This window comes from Bombina bombina, chromosome 3, assembly GCF_027579735.1.
Source record: "Bombina bombina isolate aBomBom1 chromosome 3, aBomBom1.pri, whole genome shotgun sequence".
NCBI lineage: Eukaryota > Metazoa > Chordata > Amphibia > Anura > Bombinatoridae > Bombina > Bombina bombina.
In genome coordinates this window covers 1,199,696,096-1,199,708,203 of record NC_069501.1, presented here as the reverse complement: position 1 = coordinate 1,199,708,203, position 12,108 = coordinate 1,199,696,096, and the positions used below count along the sequence as shown (strand labels likewise).

At 38.8% G+C, this 12,108-nt stretch overlaps 1 protein-coding gene across 1 annotated transcript in view; it reads left to right on the top strand.

Moving 5' to 3' along the window:
- The window catches only part of TMEM135 (transmembrane protein 135), an 898,466-nt gene that overhangs the window by 696,840 nt on the left and 189,518 nt on the right, over window positions 1-12,108 (top strand). The gene's annotated exons all lie outside the window — the stretch shown is intronic.

Genomic DNA, 12,108 nt, shown 5'->3' with positions numbered 1-12,108 from the left:
GATTGTTGTATTAATTTGCCTATTTGTGTATGATCCCTGCCTGTCTGACTACTCTGCCTGCTATACCCCTTAATTACTTGATTGAGATACTGCTGCTGAACCCTGCCTGTCTGACTACTCTGCTTATTAACCCCTGTTGTTCTGGATTGCCTCTTTGTTGCCGAATCCTGCATGCCTGACCATTCTAGTGGTGTGCCCTTGGACTGCTTTACTGTTGCCAAATCCTGCCTCCCTGACCATTCTAGTGGTGTGCCATTGAACTGCTTTGCTGTTGCCAAACCCTGCCTGCCTGACCATTCTAGTGGTTCTTCCTTGGACTGCTCTACCGTTGCCGCTGGGGACTCTCCTGCCTGTGGTGAGTGCCACTCTAGGATATTCACTATCATTCCAGTTCGACGCTGGGATAACAAGACTACTGGCTGAGTTCGGTCTGATAGAGGAGTATCCCACGAGCATTACAGGTAGTCTCCAAGGTGGGAGAGATGACATCTCCACTAGGTCTGCAAACCAGATCCTGCGCGGCCACGCAGGGGCTATTAGAATCACCGACATCCTCTCCTGTTTGATACGAGCAGTGACTCGTGGAAGGAGAGCAAACAGAGGAAACAGGTATGCCAACCTGAAAACCCAAGGAACCGCAAGAGCATCTATCAGAATGGCCTACGGATCTCTTGAGCTTGAACCGTACCTTGGAAGCTTGGTGTTCTGATGGGACGCCATCAGATCTAACTCCAGCACCCCCATTTGAGGACTAAGCTGGAAAACACTTCCGGATGGAGTTCCCACTCCCTGTGATGAAAAGTCTGTCTGCTCAGAAAATCCGCTTCCCAGTTGTCTACTCCTGGAATGTGGATGGCAGATAGACAGCAATTGTGGGTCTCTCCCCACTGAAGAATCCGAGTAACCTCCTTCATGGCTAAGGAACTCCGAGTTCCTCCCTGGTGATTGATGTAAGCCACAGAGGTTATGTTGTCTGACTGGAACATGATAAACTGGGCTGAGGACAACTGAGGCCAAGCCAATAGACCATTGTAAATCCCCCTCAACTCCAAGATGTTGATGGGAACAGCAGACTCCTCCCAAGTCCAAAGGCCCTGAGCTTTTAATGAGTTCCAGACTGCTTCCCAGCCCAGCAGGCTGGCATCCATGGTCACGATCACCCAGGAAGGTCTCCGAAAGCATGTGCCCTAAGACAGATGTTCCTGAGAAATCCACCACGGGAGAGAGTCCCTTAACGACTGATCTAACTCTGTTCTCCGAGATAGATCCGCATGGTTGCCATTCCATTGTCTGAGCATGCACAACTGGAGAACTCTCAAATGGAATCAAGCAAAAGGAATGATGTCCATGGAAGCCACCATCAGACCAATTACCTCCATACATTGAGCCACTGAAGGATGAGCAGTAGCCTGAAGAGAGAGTCAAGAGGAAATTATTTTGCTTTTCCTGACCTTTGTCAGAAAAATCTTCATCAATAGATAATCTATTATGGTCCCTAAGAACACTACTCTTGTAGCAGGGGAAAGGGAGCTTTTTTCCAGATTCACATTCCATCCATGGGAACGAAGAAAAGACAACAATATCTCTGTGTGAGATTTTGCTTGTTGAAAAGATGGCGCCTGAACCAATATGTCGTCCAGGTAGGGTGCCACAGCAATACCATGAGAACGAATCACTGCCAAAAGCGCACCCTGAACCTTTGAAAAAATTCTGGGAGCCGTGGCTAGACCAAATGGAAGGGCCACGAACTGGAAATGTTTGTCCAGAAAGGCAAATCTAAGGAATTTGTGATGGTCCCAGTGAATAGGAACATGAAAATACGCATCCTTTAGGTCTATGGTTGTCATGAACTGACCTTCTTTTGCTAAAGGAAAAATGAAGCGTATAGTCTCCATCTTGTAGGATGGAACTTTGAGAAACTTGTTTAGACACTTCAATTCTAGAATGGGATGGAAAGTTCCCTCTTTTTTGGGAACCACAAATAGGTTGGAGTAGAACCCGAGACCCTGTTCCTGAACTGGAACTATCACTCCCAGGGAGGAAAGAAGTTGTATATATTTCATGAACGCCTCTCTCTTTATCTGGTCTGCAGGTAATCTTGAGAGATGGAATCTGCCTCTGGGAGGAAAAGTCTTGAATTCCAATTTGTAACCCTAGGATACTATGTCCACAATCCAGGGATCTGGGACATCTCATATGCAGGCTTGAGAGAATTGAGAAAGTCTGCCCCCCACTTGATCCAATCCCGGATCGGGGGCAAACCCTTCATGCTGATTTGGAATCAGCTGCGGGTTTCTTTAATTGTTTCCCCATGTTCCAAGACTGATTGGGTTTCCAAGAAGACTTGGAAGAAGAAGGGAAGGCTTTCCTCTGAAGTTACGAAAGGAACAAAAATTACTCTGATGTCCTTGAGATAGAAAAGACCCTTTTCCACTCGTAATATCAGAGATAATTTTTGCCAAACCGGGTCCAAACAATTTTGCCCTTGTATGGAATCGCCAGAAGCTTGACTTTAGAGGAAACGTCTGCAGACCAGGATTTCAACCATAACGCTCTGCGGGCTAGGACAGCAAAACTAGAAGTTTTAGCTCCTAGTCTAACAACCTGTAAAATGGCACCTGCAATAAAGGAATTGGCCAACTTAAGAGCTTTAATCCTATCTTGAATTTTATCCATGGAAGTCTCTACTTAAAGAGAATCAGACAAGGCGTCGAACCAATAAGATGTTGCACTAGTCACGGTGGTATACACACTGCAGGTTTACATTGGAGACCTTGATGAACATAAATCTTTTTCAAATAAGCCTCCAGCTTCTTGTCCATCGGATCCTTAAAAGAGCAGCCATCCTCAATAGGAATAGTGGTTTTCTTAGCCAGAGTGGAAATGTCCCCTTCAACTTTGGGTCAGTATACCAAGGGTCTTTAATGGAGTCCTCGACAGGAAACATTTTCTTAAAAATGGGAGACGGGGAAAAGACACCCCTGGTTTCTCCTATTCCTGTGAGATAATCTCCCTAGCACAGTCCGGCACAGGAAAAACCTCTGAAAAACCTTCTTCAGTGACAACACTGAAGAAATTACACTTTGCTACAATGTAAAGAAAAAACGGATCTGAAGGCTTTCTGCTCCTCAAATTAAAGGAAATCCTCTTAGTAGTTTTAGCTATACATATGTTTAGAAAGCCAATTGATATTTTCAGTTGTGTATTGACTGTCAATCAGAACTGGAATAAAGTTTTAAAATTTTAGCCAGACAAATTAAAGGGACATGAAACCCACTGCCCTAGCGCTGAACCAAAAATGGGCCGTCTCCTAAGCTGCTTTTCAAATAAAGATACAAAGTGAACGAAGAAAAATTGATAATAGGAGTAAATTAGAAAGTTGCTTAAAATTACATAATATATCTGAATCATGAAAGAAAATTTTGTATCATATCCCTTTAATGCAATCTTAAATCATAACAATTTGAAATGTCAGATTATGGGGACCATTTATCAAGGGCCGAATGGCCCCTGATGCCCCTGTTTCCGCATGAGCCTTTAGGCTCGCGGAAAACATCAGTTATGAAGCAGCGGTCTTAAGATCGCTGCTCATTAACTAGTCCGCTGCCTCTGAGGTTGCGGACATCAATCCGCCTGATCTCATAAGATCGGATTGATTCACACCCCCTGCTAGCGGCAAATATGCAGGGGGTGGCATTGCAAAAGCAGTTCACCAGAACTGCTTGTGCAATGTTAAATGCCGACAGCATATGCTGTCAGCATTAAGCGATGTCCGCCGGACATTAGTAAATTGACCCCTTAGTATGGTATCTTAACATGAGCATAAACCATAATGGTAAGTAGACCACAAGATGGGAGTAGCTGAGACAGAGCTAAAATAATTGCTGTGTGCTTCTCAGGTGCCAATTTCTCTTTGTAGCTGCCGGATTTTCTGATAAATACATTTCTGTTTTAGGTATTATTCTGATTTCTTTAAAATAACCATGTTATATTTTAGCTTATCTTATACAACACAAAATATTGCATGTGTTTGCCTTGCTCACAGTAATCTGAGTACATACAATATGACTCACATACAAAACATTTCACTTATAATACAACATGTATAACTGTTTTTGTTGTTTGTGTAAATATGTCAGATTATTTAGAAATGGCCCCAGCATAAAACACAGCAGGAGAAAAAAAGCTCATGAGAATTACCATTTCACGTAACTATGTCAACATGTCACAAAAAGGATAAACAGAACATGTTTATGTCTTATAATTCTAGGACTATTTTATTTTTTATTTTTCTGGTTAGCAGCCAACAACATGTGACTTCATGTGGAAAATATAGGATTTCAAGGGTAGATCAATATGCCCTAATCCTGTCATAGAAAGAAAAAAACATTCGGCTAGATTACGAGTTTTGCGGTAAGAGCTGCTCGGTACTAACTTGCAAGTTATTGTCACCGCTCACCTCCCTACAGCGCTGGTATTACAGGTTTGCAAAAACCCGGCGTTAGCAGGCAATATTGCAGCGTAAAGCAAAATTGAGCTCCATGCCGCACCCGAATACCAGCGCTGCGGTGGGCTGGTTTTACATGCTCGTGCACGATTTCCTGTCAATGGGGAGAGCTGGCTGAAAAAAAGCCTAACACCTGCAATAAAGGAGCGTAAAGTTCCGTAACGAAATCCCATTGATTCCTATGGGGAAAGAAAATGTATGTTTACACCTAACACCCTAATATAAACCCTGAGTCTAAACACCCCTAATCTGCCGCCCCCGACATCGCCAACCCCTACATTACACTTATTAACCCCTAATCTGCCGCCCCGACATCGCCGCCACCTACATTACACTTATTAACCCCTAATTACACTAATTAACCCCTAATCTGCCGCTTCCCAATGTCGCCGCCACCTACATTACAGTTATTAACTCCTAATATGCCGTCCCCGACATCACTGCCACCTACCTTCACTTATTAACCCCTAATCTGCTGCCCCAACGTCGCCGCCACTATACAAAAGGTATTAACCCCTAAACCTAATCCTAACACCCACTAACTTTAATGTAATTAAAATAAATCTAAATAAAACCTACTATTAATAACTAAATAATTCCTATTTAAAACAAAATACTTACCTAAAAATAAACCCTAAGCTAGCTACAATATAACTAATAGTTACATTGTATCTAGCTTAGGTTTTATTTTTATTTCACAGCTAAATTTGTATTTATTTTAACTAGGTAGAATAGTTACTAAATAGTTATTAACTATTTACTAACTACCTAGTTAAAATAAATACAAAATTACCTGTAAAACAAAACCTAACCTGAGTTACACTAACACCTAACCTTACACTACAATTAAATCAATTACATTTATTAAATACAATTATTGCACTAAAATACACAAAATAAAAAACAAATGATCAAATATTTAAACTAATTACACCTAGTCTAATAGCCCTATCAAAATAAAAAAGCCCCCCCCCCCCCAAATAAAAAAAACCCTAGCCTACAATAAACTACCAATGGCCCTTAAAAGGGCCTTTTGCGGGGCATTGCCCCAAAGAAATCAGCTCTTTTACCTGTAAAAAAAAACACAAACAACCCCCCAACAGTAAAACTCACCACCCACACAACCAACCCCCCAAATAAAATCCTAACTAAAAAAAACCTAAGCTCCCCATTGCCCTGAAAATAAACCCTTAAAAAAAACCCGAAGATCCACTTACAGTTTTTGAAGACCCGACATCCATCCTCAACGAAGCCGGGAGAAATCTTCATCCAAGCGTCAAGAAGTGGTCCTCCAGACGGCAGAAGGCTTCATCCAGACGGCATCTTCTATCAAGATTAGGTGTTAATAAGTATAATGTATGTGTCGGGGATGGCAGATTAGGGGTTAATAAGTATAATGTAGGTGTCGGGGCGGCAGATTAGGGGTTAATAAGTATAATGTAGGTGTCGGGGCGGCAGATTAGGGGTTAATAATATTTAACTAGTGTTTGTGATGCGGGAGTGTGGCGGTTTAGGGGTTAATATGTTTACTATAGTGGCGGCGATGTCCGGAGCGGCATATTAGGGGTTAATATTTTTATTTTAGTGTTTGCGATGTGGGGGGGCCTTGGGTTAGGGGTTAATAGGTAGTTTATGGGTGTTAGTTTACTTTTTAGCACTTTAGTTATGAGTTTTATGTTACAGCGTTTTAGCGTAAAACCCATAACTACTGACTTACAGTTTGCGGTATGGATCTTGTAGTTATAGGCTGTACCGCTCACTTTTTGGCCTCCCAGGCAGACTCGTAATACCGGCACTGTGGAAGTCCCATTGAAAAAGGACTTTTTGAAAGCTGCGGTAGTTACATTGCGTTACGGCCAAAAAAGTGTGCGGTGCAGCTAGACCTGCAAGACTCGTAATACCAGCGGTAGTGAAAAAGAGCCTTAGCGCAATACTCGTAATCTAGCCGCAAATTACTATTATTATCAGTTATATATAGAGCGCCAACAGATTCTGCAGTGCTATAAACAGAGGTTAATATGCAAGGTAACAAGTATAGGAGACAAATGGATAGAGGGCCCAAAGAGTTGCACTTTTGTAAATCAAATCTCATGAAGGTGATCTACAATGCAGCTGGGCTTGTAGACTTAAATGATAAGGACATGATAAGGGGATGATTAAAGGAGGAACGGAACGAAGATATGAAAATGTTAGTGTATATTCTGTGCTTCCCTGAACAGTCTTTAGAGGGACAGTCAACACCAGAATTTTTGTTGTTTTAAAAGATAGATAATCCCTTTATTACCCATTTCCCAGTTTTGCATAACCAACACAGTTATATAAATACACTTTTTACCTCTGTGATTAACTTGTATCTAAGCATCTTCTGACAGCCCCCTGATCACATAATTTTATTTATTATCTATTGACTTTCATTTTAGCCAATTAGTGCAGTCTCTGCCACAATTCACGGGCGTGATCACAATGTTATCTATATGGTTTACATGAACTAGCTCTCCCCTGTTGTGAAAAGCAAATAAAAAAGCATGTGAACAGAGGAGGCCGTCAAGGGCTTAGAAATTATCATATGAGCCTTCCTAGGTTTAGCTTTCAACTAAGAATACCAAGAGAACAAACCAAAATTGGTGAGAAAAGTAAATTGGAAACTTGTTTAAAATTACATTCCCTATTTGAAACATGAAAGTTTTTTTTGGACTTGACTGTCCCTTTAAGGAGTTGTTGAACGTTTAAAAAGTAGGGAAGAGTCTTGTGGAGAGAGGCAGAGAGTTCCACAAGATAGGGCCAATCTGGAGAAGTCTTGAAGACGGAATGTGAGGTGGTAACAAGAGAGGAGGAGAGAAGGACACTTAAAGGGATATGAAACCCACATTTTTTCTTTCATAATTCAAAAAGAACATGCAATTTAAGAAACTTTCTAATTTACTCCTATTATCAATTTTTCATTGTTCTCGTCATATCTTTAGGAGCCAGACAATTTTTGGTTCAGTGCATGGGCAGCACTTGCTGATTTGTGGTTAAATTACATGTAAAAGCATATTTATATAATATTCATATATAATAAAGTGTTTAACTGTGTATTTAATATAAATATTTTACATTCCAATGTTTTTCACATAGGGGAATATATTCCATATATTTATAAATATATATTCCTATATGTATTTATCTATACCTATATACAATCATATATATATATATATATATATATATATATATATATATATATATATATATATATATATATATATATATATATACAGTTGTATGCAAAAGTTTAGGCACCCCTAACAATTTCCATGATTTTCATTTATAAATAATTGGGTGTTTGGATCAGCAATTTCATTTTGATCTATCAAATAACTGAAGGACACAGTAATATTTCAGTAGTGAAATGAGGTTTATTTCATTAACAGAAAATGTGCAATATGCATCAAAACGAAATTAGACAGGTGCATAAATTTGAGCACCCTTGTCATTTTGTTGATTTGAATACCTGTAACTACCTAGCACTGATTAATTGGAACACACAATTGGTTTGGTGAGCCCATTAAGCCTTGAACTTCATAAACAGGTGCATCCAATCATGAGAAAACGTATTTAAGGTGGCCAATTACAAGTTGTTGTTCTCTTTGACTCTCCTCTGAAGAGTGGCAACATGGGGGCCTCAAAACAACTATCAAATGACCTGAAAACAAAGATTGTTCAACATTATGGTTTAGGGGAAGGCTACAAAAATCTTTCGCAGAAATTTAAGCTGTCAGTGTCCACTGTGAGAAACATAGTGAGAAAATGGAAGACCACAGGCACAGTTCTTGTTAAGGCCAGAAGTGGCAGGCCAAGTAAAATATTGGAGAAGCAAAGGCAAAGAAAAGATGGTGAGAACGGTCAAAAACAGCCCACAGACCACCTACAACATCATCTTGTGCATCGTTCAACAATTCAGCGCACTTTGCACAAGGAGAAGCTGTATGGGAGAGTGATGAGGAAGAAGCCTTTTCTGCGCACACACACCACAAACAGAGTCGCTTGAGGTATGCAAACGCACATTTGGACAAGCCAGCTTTATTTTAGAAGAAGGTGCTGTGGACTGATGAAACAAAGATTGAATTATTTGGTCATAACATGGGGCGTTTTGCATGGTGGCAAAACACAGCGTTCCAAGACAAACACTTGCTTCCCACAGTAAAATGTGGTGGATGTTCCATCATGCTGTGGGGCTTTGTGGCCAGTGCCGGTACTGGGAATCTTGTTAAAGTTGAGGGTCACATGGATTCTACTCAATATCAGCAGATACTTGAGAATAATGTTGAGGAATCAGTCACAAAGTTGAAGTTACGCCGGGGCTGGATATTTCAACAAGACAACAACCCAAAACACTGCTCAAAATCTACTCTGGCATTTATGCAGAGGAACAAGTACAATGTACTGGAATGGCCATCATAGTCCCCAGACCTGAATTTCATTGAAAATCTGTGGGGTGATTTGAAGTGGGCTGTCCATGCTCGGCAACTATCAAACCTAACTGAACTGGAGATGATTTAAAAGGTGGACTGGTCCAAAATACCTTTATCCAGAATCCAGACACTCATTACAGGCTATAGGAAGCGTCTAGAGGCTGTTATTTCTGCTAAAGGAGGCTCTACTAAATATGGATGCAATGTTTCTGTTGGGGTGCCCAAATTTATGCACCTGTCTAATTTCGTTTTGATGCATATTGCACATTTTCTGTTAATCCAATAAACCTCATTTCACTACTGTAATATTACTGTGTCCTTCAGTTATTTGATAGATCAAAATTAAATTGCTGATCCAAACACCCAATGATTTATAAATGAAAATCATGGAAATTGTCAGGGGTGCCTAAACTTTTGCATACAACTGTATATATATATATATATATTGATATATATCTTACCAACGAAACCAGATATATGTAGAAATATGTATTTATGAATGCATAGAACATATTCTTCTATGTGATATTAATATTTCATGTTGGGTTAGAGCACTTGAGAAAATGTGATCGGGTTTGTGCGCGAGTAGGTGTGTTAGGTTTTTTCCACTTTTTGCACTCTAAGTCTATGGGGGAATATGTTATTATGGCTATGATATTCAGACTTCGACTTTTTAGGCACGTTGGGTTATCGCACAAGCGAAAACATTTTACTTTTAACTTGTTATACGCGTGCTACCTGTCGCACGCAAAAAGCTGGTCTAGCAGAGTTAACGCACGAGTGGTAGCGATAAATAGAGCTCCACTTGTAATCTAGCCCTTTATTAGGTATTTGCAGTTGGAGATCTTCACACACCTTAACATATGAGGGTAAATAACGGGTATGGAAACCGATAATCCATTTATGTGCTTTGGATAAATACCCCATAAGTGATTATTGGGCACTACATTAATGTTAAATGGTGTGCGAGTTCTGGATATATTTTGTTTATCTGCATGTTGTGTAATAAAATGTGAGAGCTGAAAAGACAAGAACCATGCTGAGACCTGCAATTTCACCCATTGAGTGACAGAGTTTTTAGACCTAGAAGTGTATAAATATTTAAAAACAATAATGAATTTTGAAATATACACGTGAACCTTATCTACATAATAGTAAGTATTAAGTCTTAAACGGACATTGAACTGCATTGAACTACAATAATATGGTTACTACTCACCACAGTATTGTTTTTTTGTTCATCCTCTTGTCATCAGGTCTATTTTGGGACCGCTCACTATCTAGTATTTGGGAACTTTTGCTAGTTACTCAGTGGAACTGTCTCAACAAAGATGTGCACATGCTAATAAGCCTGTGGCATAATACTTCGTTATAAACTATCAATGTGTTTATGCTATACATTGTATCAGTTTCTTTTATTGGTATACATACAACCAGCGCTACGGAATTTGGCAGCGCTATACAAATAAATGATAATAATAATAATACAACCTATTTTCTTTTGCATTCTTTATGTGAAGAGTTGATTCTTTGTGCTATACGTTAATAGGTTTACAGCAGCATACGTATGCTTAGGCAGGTATTATCCATATATTTGCTTTTAACCTCATGTTCGTTTGGTTTTAACTATGTTCACTTTATATTGTTAGACTTGACTAAAAACAGTGACTCACTGAATGTGATGGGAAAAAATAAATTGGCTTTTTTGTAAAAGTATTCTCTGTGTCTTAATCCCTTGCTTTTTCAGATCATTATTATATGATTGGAAACTTTTCTCTCTATATTGAGTTCATTTATATTAATTATCAAGGGAGGCACCAGAGTTATTGATTTTCAGCAATATTAACTACTCTCTCATTCATTTTGTATATTTAGATTGAAATGAATCTGCATATGCTCCCGATGACAAAATGAATACTGTAGTTTGCACTGAAAATGATCCATTAGTTACAACTCTTCTTTGGCATCGGAATCACACACAACGTCAATGCTTCCGATTGGATGAGAGACCTTAATGTCATTATTAGAAGAAAAAAAAACACTCTCAATGCAGGGGGGCAGGCAAGGAACTTGAGTATAATTACCTGCATAGTTACAATAAAATAAAACCATCTGTGTGTATATTTTATAAAAAGCTAACATTATATATATATAGCAATCCTTAATATATATATATATATATATATGTGTGTGTGTATTTTTTTTATTTTTTATTGAGGACTCAAAGTGACATACACAAAAAAAAGGTGTAAAACAATGTACATATCTGATATACATATTCTATCTATAAAACAGAAATATATATACAATGTATTAGTCCCCCCCCCCTTCTGATTTAACTAGGCCGCTTAACAAGGGGTTACTGAGCTAATATTGAAACCACACCTGAACCACTTGGTATATAGATTATAGAATAATTTTATATATAAACCTGCGTTCTAAAAATAAAATCTCATTAAAACTAGTTCAAACTGAATGGGTTAGTACCCACATAGCAGATATAACAGCTACATTTAAGTTCCCTCTGAGGGGCAAACATAGGGGCATGCGGGGTATCTTTCAGTTCTGAAACATGACAAGTAGCGCCATCTGAAGAGGATATAAATGGTAACACAATTCGGGTTTCTAGAAATATCTAGATATATGGCGTGTCCCGGGTTATGTGTATTCTTTTGGTGTCATACTTGAGGGAAAATGACATTATCATCCAGCTATTATGTTTATAATTACATGAACACAAGAACTGGGACAAATGATGTTGTATTTTACAAATGTTAGAATTATTATTTGGTTGAAAATAAGCCAGCTAATGTGTATATTGTATTTGTTGCTCCTGACCTTATCATATTTACATTCTCTTGTTTCCGAGTGCTATTTTCTTTTTGTAATTCTAATAAACCTTACTATTTATTTTGTATTCCTTTTCATATTGCTTCAAGATACTTTACTTGCACATTTATCCAAAATGCCAAGCTCCATAGGATCAAAGATTAGGATCATATTCCTGAACAATGTACAGCTTAAAGGGGCATAAAACCCAAAATGCTCCTTTAACATAGGATACTTAGAGAATGAAACAAAATTGAAGTAAAAGTTGTATACAAATATTTGCTGTATCTGTATAAAGAAAAAAATGGTGTTTCATGT